General features: G+C 43.9%; 1 protein-coding gene across 2 annotated transcripts in view; it reads right to left on the reverse strand.

Moving 5' to 3' along the window:
- Window positions 1–8,873, reverse strand: part of LOC117969720 (E3 ubiquitin-protein ligase TRIM39-like) — a 30,809-nt gene extending 21,936 nt beyond the window's left edge. For both annotated transcript variants that reach the window (XM_059015598.1, XM_059015596.1), the window contains exon 1: window positions 8,792–8,873. The gene's annotated coding sequence lies outside the window, so the exon portion shown is untranslated. The remainder of the gene's footprint in view (window positions 1–8,791) is intronic.
- Window positions 8,874–14,036: the final 5,163 nt, after the last annotated feature.

A 14,036-nucleotide genomic window follows, 5' to 3' on the forward strand; every position in this document is an offset into this window, starting at 1 on the left:
ACTCCATTCTCTCTCACTGTCACTCTGATTCCTGCTTGTACTGTGCACAGACACTCCATTCTCTCTCTCTGTCACTCTGATTCCTGCTTGTACTGTGCACAGACACTCCATTCTCTCTCACTGTCACTCTGATTCCTGCTTGCACTGTACACAGACACTCCATTCTCTCTCACTGTCACTCTGATTCCTGCTTGTACTGGTCACAGAAACTCCATTCTCTCTCACTGTCACTCTGATTCCTGCTTGCACTGTACACAGACACTCCATTCTCTCTCACTGTCACTCTGATTCCTGCTTGTACTGTGCACAGACACTCCATTCTCTCTCTCTGTCACTCTGATTCCTGCTTGTACTGTGCACAGACACTCCATTCTCTCTCACTGTCACTCTGATTCCTGCTTGTACTGTGCACAGACACTCCATTCTCTCTCACTGTCACTCTGATTCCTGCTTGTACTGTGCACAGACACTCCATTCTCTCTCACTGTCACTCTGATTCCTGCTTGCACTGTGCACAGACACTCCATTCTCTCTCACTGTCACTCTGATTCCTGCTTGTACTGTGCACAGACACTCCATTCTCTCTCACTGTCACTCTGATTCCTGCTTGTATTGTGCACAGACACTCCATTCTCTCTCACTGTCACTCTGATTCCTGCTTGTACTGTGCACAGACACTCCATTCTCTCTCACTGTCACTCTGATTCCTGCTTGTACTGTGCACAGACACTCCATTCTCTCTCACTGTCACTCTGATTCCTGCTTGTACTGTGCACAGACACTCCATTCTCTCTCACTGTCACTCTGATTCCTGCTTGTACTGTGCACAGACACTCCATTCTCTCTCACTGTCACTCTGATTCCTGCTTGTACTGTGCACAGACACTCCATTCTCTCTCACTGTCACTCTGATTCCTGCTTGTACTGTGCACAGACACTCCATTCTCTCTCACTGTCACTCTGATTCCTGCTTGTACTGTGCACAGACACTCCATTCTCTCTCACTGTCACTCTGATTCCTGCTTGTACTGTGCACAGACACTCCATTCTCTCTCACTGTCACTCTGATTCCTGCTTGCACTGTACACAGACACTCCATTCTCTCTCACTGTCACTCTGATTCCTGCTTGTACTGGTCACAGACACTCCATTCTCTATCACTGTCACTCTGATGCCTGCTTGCACAGTACACAGACACTCCATTCTCTCTCACTGTCACTCTGATTCCTGCTTGTACTGTGCACAGACACTCCATTCTCTCACTGTCACTCTGATTCCTGCTTGTACTGTGCACAGACACTCCATTCTCTCTCACTGTCACTCTGATTCCTGCTTCTACTGTGCACAGACACTCCATTCTCTCTCACTGTCACTCTGATTCCTGCTTGTACTGTGCACAGACACTCCATTCTCTCTCACTGTCACTCTGATTCCTGCTTGTACTGTGCACAGACACTCCATTCTCTCTCACTGTCACTCTGATTCCTGCTTGTACTGTGCACAGACACTCCATTCTCTCTCACTGTCACTCTGATTCCTGCTTGTACTGTGCACAGACACTCCATTCTCTCTCACTGTCACTCTGATTCCTGCTTGCACTGTGCACAGACACTCCATTCTCTCTCACTGTCACTCTGATTCCTGCTTGTACTGTGCACAGACACTCCATTCTCTCTCACTGTCACTCTGATTCCTGCTTGTACTGTGCACAGACACTCCATTCTCTCTCACTGTCACTCTGATTCCTGCTTGTACTGTGCACAGACACTCCATTCTCTCTCACTGTCACTCTGATTCCTGCTTGTACTGTGCACAGACACTCCATTCTCTCTCACTGTCACTCTGATTCCTGCTTGTACTGTGCACAGACACTCCATTCTCTCTCACTGTCACTCTGATTCCTGCTTGTACTGTGCACAGACACTCCATTCTCTCTCACTGTCACTCTGATTCCTGCTTGTACTGTGCACAGACACTCCATTCTCTCTCACTGTCACTCTGATTCCTGCTTGTACTGTGCACAGACACTCCATTCTCTCTCACTGTCACTCTGATTCCTGCTTGTACTGTGCACAGACACTCCATTCTCTCTCACTGTCACTCTGATTCCTGCTTGTACTGTGCACAGACACTCCATTCTCTCTCACTGTCACTCTGATTCCTGCTTGTACTGTGCACAGACACTCCACTCTCTCTCACTGTCACTCTGATTCCTGCTTGTATTGTGCACAGACACTCCATTCTCTCTCACTGTCACTCTGATTCCTGCTTGTACTGTGCACAGACACTCCATTCTCTCTCATTGTCACTCTGATTCCTGCTTGTACTGTGCACAGACACTCCATTCTCTCTCACTGTCACTCTGATTCCTGCTTGTACTGTGTACAGACACTCCATTCTCTCTCACTGTCACTCTGATTCCTGCTTGTACTGTGCACAGACACTCCATTCTCTCTCACTGTCACTCTGATTCCTGCTTGTACTGTGCACAGACACTCCATTCTCTCTCACTGTCACTCTGATTCCTGCTTGTACTGTGCACAGACACTCCATTCTCTCTCACTGTCACTCTGATTCCTGCTTGTACTGTGCACAGACACTCCATTCTCTCTCACTGTCACTCTGATTCCTGCTTGTACTGTGCACAGACACTCCATTCTCTCTCACTGTCACTCTGATTCCTGCTTGTACTGTGCACAGACACTCCATTCTCTCTCACTGTCACTCTGATTCCTGCTTGTACTGTGCACAGACACTCCATTCTCTCTCACTGTCACTCTGATTCCTGCTTGCACTGTGCACAGACACTCCATTCTCTCACTGTCACTCTGATTCCTGCTTGTACTGTGCACAGACACTCCATTCTCTCTCACTGTCACTCTGATTCCTGCTTGTACTGTACACAGACACTCCATTCTCTCTCACTGTCACTCTGATTCCTGCTTGTACTGTGCACAGACACTCCATTCTCTCTCACTGTCACTCTGATTCCTGCTTGTACTGTGCAGACACTCCATTCTCTCTCACTGTCACTCTGATTCCTGCTTGTACTGTGCACAGACACTCCATTCTCTCTCACTGTCACTCTGATTCCTGCTTGTACTGTGCACAGACACTCCATTCTCTCTCACTGTCACTCTGATTCCTGCTTGTACTGTGCACAGACACTCCATTCTCTCTCACTGTCACTCTGATTCCTGCTTGTACTGTGCACAGACACTCCATTCTCTCTCACTGTCACTCTGATTCCTGCTTGTACTGTGCACAGACACTCCATTCTCTCTCACTGTCACTCTGATTCCTGCTTGTACTGTGCACAGACACTCCATTCTCTCTCACTGTTACTCTGATTCCTGCTTGCACTGTACACAGACACTCCATTCTCTCTCACTGTCACTCTGATTCCTGCTTGTACTGTGCACAGACACTCCATTCTCTCTCACTGTCACTCTGATTCCTGCTTGTACTGTGCACAGACACTCCATTCTCTCTCACTGTCACTCTGATTCCTGCTTGTACTGTGCACAGACACTCCATTCTCTCTCACTGTTACTCTGATTCCTGCTTGCACTGTACACAGACACTCCATTCTCTCTCACTGTCACTCTGATTCCTGCTTGTACTGTGCACAGACACTCCATTCTCTCTCACTGTCACTCTGATTCCTGCTTGTACTGTGCACAGACACTCCATTCTCTCTCACTGTCACTCTGATTCCTGCTTGTACTGTGCACAGACACTCCATTCTCTCTCACTGTCACTCTGATTCCTGCTTGTACTGTGCACAGACACTCCATTCTCTCTCACTGTCACTCTGATTCCTGCTTGTACTGTGCACAGACACTCCATTCTCTCTCACTGTCACTCTGATTCCTGCTTGTACTGTGCACAGACACTCCATTCTCTCTCACTGTCACTCTGATTCCTGCTTGTACTGTGCACAGACACTCCATTCTCTCTCACTGTCACTCTGATTCCTGCTTGCACTGTGCACAGACACTCCATTCTCTCACTGTCACTCTGATTCCTGCTTGTACTGTGCACAGACACTCCATTCTCTCTCACTGTCACTCTGATTCCTGCTTGTACTGTACACAGACACTCCATTCTCTCTCACTGTCACTCTGATTCCTGCTTGTACTGTGCACAGACACTCCATTCTCTCTCACTGTCACTCTGATTCCTGCTTGTACTGTGCAGACACTCCATTCTCTCTCACTGTCACTCTGATTCCTGCTTGTACTGTGCACAGACACTCCATTCTCTCTCACTGTCACTCTGATTCCTGCTTGTACTGTGCACAGACACTCCATTCTCTCTCACTGTCACTCTGATTCCTGCTTGTACTGTGCACAGACACTCCATTCTCTCTCACTGTCACTCTGATTCCTGCTTGTACTGTGCACAGACACTCCATTCTCTCTCACTGTCTCTCTGATTCCTGCTTGTACTGTGCTCAGACACTCCATTCTCTTTCACTGTCACTCTGATTCCTGCTTGTACTGTGCACAGACACTCCATTCTCTCTCACTGTCACTCTGATTCCTGCTTGTACTGTGCACAGACACTCCATTCTCTCTCACTGTCACTCTGATTCCTGCTTGTACTGTGCACAGACACTCCATTCTCTCTCACTGTCACTCTGATTCCTGCTTGTACTGTGCACAGACACTCCATTCTCTCTCACTGTCACTCTGATTCCTGCTTGTACTGTGCACAGACACTCCATTCTCTCTCACTGTCACTCTGATTCCTGCTTGTACTGTGCACAGACACTCCATTCTCTCTCACTGTTACTCTGATTCCTGCTTGCACTGTACACAGACACTCCATTCTCTCTCACTGTCACTCTGATTCCTGCTTGTACTGTGCACAGACACTCCATTCTCTCTCACTGTCACTCTGATTCCTGCTTGTACTGTGCACAGACACTCCATTCTCTCTCACTGTCACTCTGATTCCTGCTTGTACTGTGCACAGACACTCCATTCTCTCTCACTGTTACTCTGATTCCTGCTTGCACTGTACACAGACACTCCATTCTCTCTCACTGTCACTCTGATTCCTGCTTGTACTGTGCACAGACACTCCATTCTCTCTCACTGTCACTCTGATTCCTGCTTGTACTGTGCACAGACACTCCATTCTCTCTCACTGTCACTCTGATTCCTGCTTGTACTGTGCACAGACACTCCATTCTCTCTCACTGTCACTCTGATTCCTGCTTGTACTGTGCACAGACACTCCATTCTCTCTCACTGTCACTCTGATTCCTGCTTGTACTGTGCACAGACACTCCATTCTCTCTCACTGTCACTCTGATTCCTGCTTGTACTGTGCACAGACACTCCATTCTCTCTCACTGTCTCTCTGATTCCTGCTTGTACTGTGCACAGACACTCCATTCTCTCTCACTGTCTCTCTGATTCCTGCTTGTACTGTGCACAGACACTCCATTCTCTCTCACTGTCACTCTGATTCCTGCTTGTACTGTGCACAGACACTCCATTCTCTCTCACTGTCACTCTGATTCCTGCTTGTACTGTGCACAGACACTCCATTCTCTCTCACTGTCACTCTGATTCCTGCTTGTACTGTGCACAGACACTCCATTCTCTCTCACTGTCACTCTGATTCCTGCTTGTACTGTGCACAGACACTCCATTCTCTCTCACTGTCACTCTGATTCCTGCTTGTACTGTGCACAGACACTCCATTCTCTCTCACTGTCACTCTGATTCCTGCTTGTACTGTGCACAGACACTCCATTCTCTCTCATTGTCACTCTGATTCCTGCTTGTACTGTGCACAGACACTCCATTCTCTCTCACTGTCACTCTGATTCCTGCTTGTACTGTGCACAGACACTCCATTCTCTCTCACTGTCTCTCTGATTCCTGCTTGTACTGTGCACAGACACTCCATTCTCTCTCACTGTCACTCTGATTCCTGCTTGTACTGTGCACAGACACTCCATTCTCTCTCACTGTCACTCTGATTCCTGCTTGTACTGTGCACAGACACTCCATTCTCTCTCACTGTCACTCTGATTCCTGCTTGTACTGTGCACAGACACTCCATTCTCTCTCACTGTCACTCTGATTCCTGCTTGTATTGTGCACAGACACTCCATTCTCTCTCACTGTCACTCTGATTCCTGCTTGTACTGTGCACAGACACTCCATTCTCTCTCACTGTTACTCTGATTCCTGCTTGCACTGTACACAGACACTCCATTCTCTCTCACTGTCACTCTGATTCCTGCTTGTACTGTGCACAGACACTCCATTCTCTCTCACTGTCACTCTGATTCCTGCTTGTACTGTGCACAGACACTCCATTCTCTCTCACTGTCACTCTGATTCCTGCTTGTACTGTGCACAGACACTCCATTCTCTCTCACTGTCACTCTGATTCCTGCTTGTACTGTGCACAGACACTCCATTCTCTCTCACTGTCACTCTGATTCCTGCTTGTACTGTGCACAGACACTCCATTCTCTCTCACTGTTACTCTGATTCCTGCTTGTATTGTGCACAGACACTCCATTCTCTCTCACTGTCACTCTGATTCCTGCTTGTACTGTGCACAGACACTCCATTCTCTCTCACTGTCACTCTGATTCCTGCTTGTACTGTGCACAGACACTCCATTCTCTCTCACTGTCACTCTGATTCCTGCTTGTACTGTACACAGACACTCCATTCTCTCTCACTGTCTCTCTGATTCCTGCTTGTACTGTGCACAGACACTCCATTCTCTCTCACTGTCTCTCTGATTCCTGCCTGTACTGTGCACAGACACTCCATTCTCTCTCACTGTCACTCTGATTCCTGCTTGTACTGTGCACAGACACTCCATTCTCTCTCACTGTCACTCTGATTCCTGCTTGTACTGTGCACAGACACTCCATTCTCTCTCACTGTCACTCTGATTCCTGCTTGTACTGTGCACAGACACTCCATTCTCTCTCTCTGTCACTCTGATTCCTGCTTGTACTGTGCACAGACACTCCATTCTCTCTCACTGTCACTCTGATTCCTGCTTGTACTGTGCACAGACACTCCATTCTCTCTCATTGTCACTCTGATTCCTGCTTGTACTGTGCACAGACACTCCATTCTCTCTCACTGTCACTCTGATTCCTGCTTGTACTGTGCACAGACACTCCATTCTCTCTCACTGTCACTCTGATTCCTGCTTGTACTGTGCACAGACACTCCATTCTCTCTCACTGTCACTCTGATTCCTGCTTGTACTGTGCACAGACACTCCATTCTCTCTCACTGTTACTCTGATTCCTGCTTGTATTGTGCACAGACACTCCATTCTCTCTCACTGTCACTCTGATTCCTGCTTGTACTGTGCACAGACACTCCATTCTCTCTCACTGTCACTCTGATTCCTGCTTGTACTGTGCACAGACACTCCATTCTCTCTCACTGTCACTCTGATTCCTGCTTGTACTGTGCACAGACACTCCATTCTCTCTCACTGTCACTCTGATTCCTGCTTGTACTGTGCACAGACACTCCATTCTCTCTCACTGTCACTCTGATTCCTGCTTGTACTGTGCACAGACACTCCATTCTCTCTCACTGTCACTCTGATTCCTGCTTGTACTGTGCACAGACACTCCATTCTCTCTCACTGTCACTCTGATTCCTGCTTGCACTGTGCACAGACACTCCATTCTCTCTCACTGTCACTCTGATTCCTGCTTGTACTGTGCACAGACACTCCATTCTCTCTCACTGTCTCTCTGATTCCTGCTTGTACTGTGCACAGACACTCCATTCTCTTTCACTGTCACTCTGATTCCTGCTTGTACTGTGCACAGACACTCCATTCTCTCTCACTGTCACTCTGATTCCTGCTTGTACTGTGCACAGACACTCCATTCTCTCTCACTGTCACTCTGATTCCTGCTTGTACTGTGCACAGACACTCCATTCTCTCTCACTGTCACTCTGATTCCTGCTTGCACTGTGCACAGACACTCCATTCTCTCTCACTGTCACTCTGATTCCTGCTTGTATTGTGCACAGACACTCCATTCTCTCTCACTGTCACTCTGATTCCTGCTTGTACTGTGCACAGACACTCCATTCTCTCTCACTGTCACTCTGATTCCTGCTTGTACTGTGCACAGACACTCCATTCTCTCTCACTGTCACTCTGATTCCTGCTTGTACTGTGCACAGACACTCCATTCTCTCTCACTGTCACTCTGATTCCTGCCTGTACTGTGCACAGACACTCCATTCTCTCTCACTGTCACTCTGATTCCTGCCTGTACTGTGCACAGACACTCCATTCTCTCTAACCCCCTTTGTACCCTCTCATAGTCCCCTCTCCCACAAACACAATTCACCCAAGCATTTATCAGCAAAGTGAAGGTTTGCTTTTTGTCTCAATGAAGTAATAAAAAGACCTAGTGCATATATATATATATATAGTACCTAGATAAAAAAAAAATAATAATAACCAAGAAACAAATACAGATCTCTCATATTCTGATACGATACTATGGATAGGCATTTTAAATGTTTTACATTTACTCAACAACACCACCTACTGCAGGAACACATTTCTCCAGAGGAATGGACTCCTCTGGAGATATTTGAACCCCATGCCTGAGGGTTAACTTTTCAAAGGAAACGTTTGGAGAGCCCTGCCTCTGACGCGACCATGCTGGACGATATTGCTGACAAAAGTCAGCTCACATATTAACACGAAATAACAAAACAGTAATAATAAAAAAAAAAAAATGAAAACAAAAGCGACACACCTTTCAGCAGCGCTCACCCACACACGCGCGTCCTTCCCATCCACACCCAGCATTCACTGCGTCAGACAGGTAGAGAGATAGATCACTTCATTTTTCAAAATAACTTTATTAACAAATAATGCCGATATTACAAAAGCAAATCACACATCAAAACAATTGTTTGATAAATTAAAAACCACGCATTAGGAGCTGTAGATAGGGTTAGCCTACAATGCAAGATTCATAAATTTAAAACCACGCATTAGGAGCTGTAGAGAGGGTTAGCCTACAATGCAAGATTCATACATTAAAAACCACGCATTAGGAGCTGTAGACAGGGTTAGCATACAATGCAAGATTTATCTTTAAATAGTTTACTAAAGTACAATATGAAATGAGATGCACCGCGATTATACACTCAAGTGTCATTCATTTTCACAAAGTGCAACCGGGTACATTACACTGTCATGTAATAAATACAGAACATACATTTACAAAATTCCATTAACATGAGCTCCCTGACTTTGTGTTTCTCTCTCTGTCCCGATGTACCTGCTTTATTATTACTATGTTCTATTAAATGTATCTGCTCTTGCTTCTCCATATCTCCTGACAAGCGTCGGTTTTGTTTTTCTACGCCTTTACTACCTTTCAATCACACCAACGCTACGATTCGCTTAACAACTACAACTCCCAGAGGCACTGCGGCCGGCTGTTTGCTCCTCCCAGTCCCAGACGCCTTTGCTGACACCGGAAGCTTGAGAGAGAGAGAGGGAGGGAGAGGGAGGAGGAAGAAGTACGGTAAATAGAAATACATTTGGTATTAGAGTATAACAATGAATTAAAAGCAAAAAAATATGCAATAACAATGTTTTTTTTTTATAAACAAACTGCTTTCGTTCTTTGATGTGTTGGACTCATACGAGACTGAGTTTACTGTTGACTGTTTATGTTGTTGTTGTCGGTTAAATAATAAAACGCACTTTCATTGCAAATGTTTTTTTTTTGTATTATTATTATTTCTATTTTGAAAGCTTATACATGTCGTGAATAAAATATACACTGCATATTTTTAGCAAACACAAACAATAATATATATATATATATATATATATGTATATATATATATATATATATATATATATATATATATATATATATATATATATATATATATTATAACCGAGTCATTCATTTCATTTTTTTTCTTGTTTTGTTTTTGTATGGAACAAAATCAGTCGCCTCTGTCAACATATATTTGAAACGCAGAATGTTACCAGGAGGTTCCCAGTCCAATCCCAGCTCAGCCACTGACTCACTGTATATGTGACCATGAGCAAGTACTTCGGATGAGATGTAAAAACCGAGGTCCTATTGGAAGTGACTGTGCATTAGTAAGACCTCACCTAAAATATTATGTTCAGTTCTGGCCACCTTGTTACAAAAAGGATATTGCTGCTCTAGAAAGAGTGCAAAGAAGAGCAACCAGAATTATCCCGGGTTTAAAAGGCATGTCGTATGCAGACAGGCTAAAAGAATTGAATCTATTCAGTCTTGAACAAAGAAGACTACTCAGCGATCTGATTCAAACATTCAAAATTCAATTGCAACACGTCATCGTTGATCAAAATCACAATCAGCAGTATTCTGTTAAAACAAGCTTCACATTTTCAGTGGCAACAAATGATTTCAATTGAAGAACTCGCTGTTTGTTTGTCAATTAAATTGGCTTCAAATGAAAGAAGCTGAACAATCACAACATTTATTATTACATCTCTAAAATACAAATTCCAATTCCTTTTGAAGGAATTGATTTTAAAAAGGAATTGAAAAATAGGAATTGACTTCAACCCTGAGCACCCTGCTTCCTGATTTGAAACAGCAAGTATGGCGGCAGAGGAATATGAATATCGATTTTTGCAACAACATTTCAGGTGTGTTTGTTTGAATGTGTATCTAGGCACTAATAATTTTTAAAAAATTAATAAAAATGAAACATTTGACTTTGGACTCGAAGCTGGGTGGGTGAGATAATTGTATCACTGTTGTTCCTAAGGGCGGCACGGTGGCATAGTGGTTAATGCTGCTGCCTCACAGCACCAGGGTCCTAGGTTCAAATCCGGCCTAGGGTACTGTCTGTGTGCAGTTTGCATGTTCTCCAGCACCATGACACCTGGTGGAGAGATAATATCATATTCAACCAAATTAGTTCTGGCGTGCAAGTCAGAAAAAAACATCGCTGAATTCCTCAATAAGCTTACGCAGCTCCCGTTGCTGATCTGGAATCAATTGTTCCCCCATCGGAATGATTTTTGTGCTAGGAGTCTCTGGACAGGGGCCTAAATCATCCTCTATGTTGCCTGGGGCTGTAAACAAGACCTCCCTTGCCTGCCAGGGCTTTAATAAATTCATATGATAAATTTCACGTTCATTACGGCGATCGGGCTGTCTAATTTCATAATTCACCTTTCCTATAGCCTGAATCACTTCATATGGCCCCTGCCATTTAGCACATAACTTGCACTACCTTGTCTCCAGGTCGAAAGTTTCGAATTAGTGCATTTTTGTGGAATGCTGCTGTTGTCGGTGCTGAGCCGATCTGAGATTGTCTTGGGCCAAACGACCGACCAAATCTAGGCGATCTCTTAGTAGGAGCACATGCTGCACTACATTTTTGGATGAGCCTTTGTGCTTCTCCCACCCCTCTCTCAACAGATCGAGAAAGGGAGGGAGATTTACAACCAGAACTCATTCTATTTCTGTCACACAGCCCTATTAAGCTGTAATCTAGAGTTACTTCAAAACTTGTAGATACATTCAATCAATGTTTAAACGGTTCAGACATTTTAAAATGCACAAAATATCATCTGTTCAGTTAAAGTCTTATCTTGTTTCAATTGTTCATCACAGTAGAATTGTTTGTATTTTTTAATCTAAATGTTATCCATGCTCAGAACTGTGTAAAAAGTAAAAGGCAATGCAATTTAGCAAAACCAACCGATTAATAAAAAAAAAAAAACCCTCAGGTTTCCAGAATTAAAACAGTATCCAAAGTCAGGATTCAAAATTACAGAATATAGTGTAAGGCCCTAACAGCAACTACAAAATCATCACAGGATCTAAACCTGTCTAATGTTTAACTGTTACAATACCGTAGCTTGTCTTGTTCACTTTGTTTTGGCTGCATTGTCGTCAGGTGAAACTGGAGGAAGCGCTGTGTAACTGCACAGTATGGAGGCTGTGTGGTCCAGTGGTTAAAGAGCTTGTAACCAGGAGGTCCCTGATTCAAATCCAACCTCAGCCACTGACTCATTGTGTGACCCTGAGCAAGTCACTTCACCTCCTTGTGCTCTGTCTTTCGGGTGAGATGTAGTTGTAAGTGACTCTGCAGCTGATGCATAGTTCACACACCCTAGTCTCTGTAAGTTGCCTTGGATAAAGGCGTCTGCTAAATAAACTATAATGCCACTGATTTGGCATTAGAGATTTTTTTTTTTTAAATGCGGGTTGTGACAGATATTCAGATAAATTGTAACATTGAAGAGATGGGCTTTGTATCAGAAAACTGACATCATGCTGATGACATGTCAGAAATCACGCGTGACGGGCAAGTGTATTAATTTGTTACAATATATATTTATTTTGTGAACGTTGCGCTCACAGTTTAGGTGTTTTATAAAAGAGGAAGCAGGAAGCCAGATGAAGGAGAGCAGGAATGTGTTTTAATTGACCGCAAATCAAAGGGAAAATAAAACCACTTCAAATTGAATGATGCCCGCAGGTTGGTCCAGTTAGTAAATGCACAGTCTCGATTCAAACAACCAATTGTAAAAAGAAAAGAAAACCTAGCCCACTCATTGGGGCCCTATCTTATACTTCTTCAAGGCTAACTAAAGATCTGAGGTTGGCTAATCCAAGCTCACATACCACACATACAGAACTGAACATCCCCGGCCATTTCTCGCCAGCACAATGATCTTTAAGGCCTGAAGCATTCCAAACCTCCCGTACAGATTAGTCACAGTCAATTATTCATTCAGCCCTATAGTAGTTTCCTTCTTTTGTTTCCCAGGTTTATTTCCTTTCTTCCCACAGGATTCCCAGGTAAGTAACCAATGCTCTTAATTGTATTATTACTTGTACTGTGATACTTGAAATGTATTTGCTTACGATTGTAAGTCGCCCTGGATATGGGCGTCTGCTAAGAAATAAATAATAATAATAATGCTGTCCAAAGTCTCTGTTTTGTCTTTTCCCTGTTTAAAGTTCTGGCGCCATCTGCTGGCCACTATTAATTATCACAGTCCTTAATAAAGAATAACTTTTAAAACGCTGTTGGTTTGTTGTCTTTTGTTAAGGTACGCTTTCCTTTTATAGGCAGGGACAACAGCAAAGTGTTTCACTAGGCTCAGGCTTCTTAGTAACAAACAGCTGTTCCTAAATCCACATGTTCTCCTGACTGAAACAGACGTAAACGACCAGGCAGCAAATGCAAACGGGAGCTTGGAATCTTCGTCTCACAGACCAGCGTCAATCCTAGTTCACCGAGGCAGACTTTAGCGTTTAGCCAACCTTAAACACACATTTTAAGAGTCCCTTATGAAGTTCAAACTAACTTACTCTCGGTTAGTCGTCTTCTATTCACAGCGTCCTGCTCTGTTGTAATTTCCACCAAGCTGTTTGTTTTCCTTTCCTTTTGTTTCTCAAGCGCCACGCATAACAGACGCTCGCACTTTTACACAGCTATAGCAGTTCCAAGCTAAAAGGTTTAGTTTACCGGTCTCAATACACCGTTTCTTCTGTATTAATCCACACTCTGGCAATACAGCCCAATTACCTCACACACCCGTTCCAACAATCACAGCCCCTTTTTATTACCCAGAGTTCCCGCCGTTACAGAAACTCTGGCTTCCAGGAACTACGGGACGTGTAGTTTTTTTTGTTTTGTTTTGTTTTTGATGGCGGACATTTTACAGCTTGCTGCCGTTTAAAATGTAAGCACCTTTATTAAAACCTTGTTACATGTAACAGTTCTGCATTGTAGCAAATTATTTAATAACAATGTTAATATCCCCAGTTATTACCATTGTTATTTTATTTATATATATACACACACACATATATATATATATTATATATATTTATTACATACCTGGGAATTTATTAAAATTACCGTGGCTCCGGTCGGCTGGTGCGATTGCTATAACCTATTTTTTTTTTTTTTTTTTTTTTTTTTAAAAAGCTGTTGTCTTTATTTTTGTAGAAT

The sequence above is a fragment of the Acipenser ruthenus genome, chromosome 50 (assembly GCF_902713425.1).
Source record: "Acipenser ruthenus chromosome 50, fAciRut3.2 maternal haplotype, whole genome shotgun sequence".
Classification (NCBI taxonomy): domain Eukaryota; kingdom Metazoa; phylum Chordata; class Actinopteri; order Acipenseriformes; family Acipenseridae; genus Acipenser; species Acipenser ruthenus.